Raw genomic sequence first — 3,816 nt, 5'->3', positions numbered from 1 at the left:
TTTCCTGACTGCTTGTGTATATTGGTTCCCTAACTTCCCTGAAAAGTTGCATATCGCTGTGGGGCTATTTGATGCTAATGCAGTACGCCACAGGATGTTTTTGTGCTGGTCAAGGGCAGTCAGAGTCTGAGGAGAACCAGGGGCTACATCGGTTCTTAGTTCTGTATTTTTTGAATGGGGCATGTTTATTTAAGATTGAGAGGAAATTACTTGCAGGAACAACCAGGCATCCTCTACTGACGGAGTAGAGATCTATATCCATCCAGGATACCTGGGCCAGGTCAATTAGGGAAGGCCTCTAACGTCAAGTGTTTTAGGAGCGTTTGACAGTGATGAGGGTGGTCGTTTGACCTGAAGGGACTAACGAGACGGAGGCAATAAGGCAGTGATCGCTGAGATCCTGGTTGAAGACAGCTTGAGGTGTATTTAGAGGGTATGTTAGTCAGGATGATATCTATGAGGGTACCCATGTTTACGGATTTAGGGTTGTACCTGGTAGGTTCGTTGATAATTTGCGTGAGGTTGAGGGCATCTAGTTTGGATTGTAGGATGGCGGGTATTAAGCATATCCCAATTTTAGGTCACCAAGCAGTACGAACTCTGAGGATAAATGGGGAAATCGTACAAGCAATTTACATGGTGTCCAGGGCACATCCTGGGGGGCTGAGGGGGGTCTGTAGTAAGCGGCAACAGTGGGAGAGACTTATTTCTGGAAAGGTGGATTTTTAGAAGTAGAAGCTCAAACTGTTTGGGCACAGACCTGGATAGTATAGAGCTCTGCAGGCTATCTCTACAGTAGATTGCAACTCCACCCCTTTGGCAGTTCTATCTAGACAGGAAAAGTATATAGTTGGGGATGGAAATTTCAGAATTTTCGGTGGCCTTCCTGAGCCAGGATTCAGACACTACTAGAACATCAGGGTTGAGGCGGAGTGTGCTAACTTGTATTGAATAACTGAAACTTCTAGAAGTAGACTTCTGATGTTTTCGTGCAAGAAACCAAGACTTTTGCGATTACAGAAGTCAGCAAATGATAGGCCTGGGGAGTAAAGGGAGGATACTGAGGGCTGCAGGGCCTGGGTTAGCCTCCTACATCACCAAGAGGAACAGAGGAAGGACTAGAATAAGGATCTGGCTAAAGGCTTTAAGAACTGGTTTTCTAGTGCGTTGGGTACATAGAATAAAGGGGGCAGATTTCCGGGTGTTGTAGAAAAGATTCAGGGCATTGGGTTGTACAGACAAGGATATGGAAGGATATGAGTAAAGTGGGGGTAAACCTAAAGCGTTGGGTAACAATGAAAGAGATAGTATCACTAGAGGCACCAATTGAGTCGGTCTCTGCGTGTGTATGGGGGTGGGACAAAGCGACCTATCTAAGGCAGGTTTACTGGGCTGGGGGATCTACAGTGAAATAGTACAATTGAAATAACCGAAACAACAATAAGCTAACCATGTTTGGGCTGAGGCTAAACATAAACAGGATGTAGTACCGTAAAAAGGAACAGTCCAGCAGACATCAGCTGTTAAGCTGAAGTTATCATAAGGTCCGGTGAACGCAATAGGCGGATAGTTCGGAGGCTGCTAAAGCACTAGGGTAAGAGCCCGGCTAGCGTAAGCAAGGGCCGGGGCAGATGGAATCTCCGTGGTCGACGTCGTCAGTAACCACATCAGACGATTTTCGGCGAGCTCAGTCAGATAGTAGGATCGGCGGGGCTCCGTGTCAACACTAGGTGGTCCCGTCCGGTTGATAGAGAGGTAGATAGCCGGGAGATGGGCCTAGCTCTGTGATGATTAGCCAGACCACAGCGTCCATTTACGTTGAAGCTAGCTAGCTGGCGAATCCGGGAGTTAAAGGTCCAGTGATTCAGTGATTCCGGCAGAAAAATTGATATGTTCTGGGGTCGATAACGCGCTGTGCAGACTGGCGAATATCCGGTGATTAATATCCAGTGATTAAATTAATCAGCAGAAAAAAAAAAATACAATGTTCTGGGTGAAATACCGACTTCTTTGTGGCTAATAGCAAAAGTAGCTAGTTAGCTGGCTATCTAGGTTTCAACTGGAGATTCTATATAAAAAAGGTAAGTCAATAATAGAATCCGTTCCACATTGATTAGAGGCGGGGTTGCAGGAGAAAGTATATTTTGTAGAAGGATGAAAAGTCTGATAGGAAATATGTACGAAAAAATACAAAAAAAAAACAGGGTATTTACAGGCTATTTACAGACACACGACAAAAACAGAACTGCACTACTTCGCCACCTTGGATTTTTTGTGTGAGGCGCATCATGTAGTGTGAGGAGCATCATGTAGTGTGAGGGGCATCATGTAGTGTGAGGAGCATTATGTAGTGTGAGGAGCATCATGTAGTGTGAGGAGCATCATGTAGTGTTAGGAGCATCATGTAGTGTGGGAGGCACCACTCATGTGTGTGAGGGGAGCATCATGTAGTGTGAGGAGCATCATGTAGTGCGAGGCGCATCATTTAGTGTGAGCGCATCATGTAGTGTGAGGTATATAATACTGTGGCGGCGCATCATGTAGTTTTAGGCTCATCATGTAGTGTGAGGGAGCATCTTGTAGTGTGAGGGAGCATCAGTGTAGTGTGAGGAGCATCATGTAGTGGAGGCGCATCATTTAGTGTGAGAAGCATCATGTAGTGTGAGGTATATTATACTGTTTGAGGAGCATCATAGTGTGAGGAGCATCATGTAGTGTGAGGCGCATCATGTGTTGTGAGGCGGCATCATGTATGTGAGCGCATCATGAAGTGAGAGGTGCATCATGTAGTGTGAGGAGCATCATGTAGTGTGAGGAGCATCTTGTAGTGTAGAGGCGCATCATGTAGTGTGAGGAGCATCTTGTAGTGTGAGGAGCATCATACTGTGTGAGGATGCATCATGTAGTGTGAGGAGCATCATGTTGTGAGGAGCATCATGTAGTGTGAGGCGCATCATACTGTGTGTGAACGCATCATGTAGTGTGGAGAACGATCTTTGTAGTGTGAGGAGAATCATGGTGTGGAGGCGCATCATACTGTGTGGAGGCGCATCATAATGTGTGAGGGAGCATGTAGTTTGGAGGAAGCATCATGTAGTGTGTGAGGGGAGCATTATGTAGTTTGAGGCCAAACTGGGCGTAGTGTGAGGCGCATCATGTATTGTGAGAGCATCATGTATTGTGAGGCACATCATGTAGTGGAGGGGGATCATGTAGTGTGAGGAGCAGCATGTAGTGTGAGGAGAATCGAACTGTGTGGAGGAGCTTTACAGTGTGAGGCGCTTCATGTGGTAGTGTGGAGGCCACATCATGTAGTGGTGAGGAGCATCATGAAGTGTGAGGCGCATCATGAAGTGTGAGGAGCATCATGTAGTGTGCGGAGCATCATGGAGTGTGAGGCGCACTGTCATTGTGGCGCATCATGTAGTGTAGGAGGCACATCATGTAGTGTGAGGAGCATCATGTAGTGTGTGGCGCATCATGTAGTGTGAGGCGCATCATGTAGTGTGAGGTGCATTATACTGTGTGAGGCTTATCATGTAGTGTGAGGAGCATCATGTAGTGTGAGGAGCATCATGTAGTGTGAGGCATTTCATCTAGTGTGAGGACTATCATGTAGTGTGAGATATATCATCTAGTGTGAGGAGCATCATGTAGTGTTAGAGCATCATGTAGTGTGAGGCGCGATCATGTAGTGGGCGCATCATGTAGTGTGAGGCAGAATCAAGTAGTGTGAGGAGCATCATGTAGTGTGAGGAGCATCATGTAGTATGAGGGAGCATCATACTATGATCGCATCATGTAGTGTGAGGAGCA

The sequence above is a fragment of the Coregonus clupeaformis genome, chromosome 17 (assembly GCF_020615455.1).
Source record: "Coregonus clupeaformis isolate EN_2021a chromosome 17, ASM2061545v1, whole genome shotgun sequence".
Taxonomy (NCBI): Eukaryota; Metazoa; Chordata; class Actinopteri; order Salmoniformes; family Salmonidae; genus Coregonus; species Coregonus clupeaformis.
The sequence above is the reverse complement of the archived record's forward strand: the minus strand, read 5'-3'. Positions refer to the sequence as shown.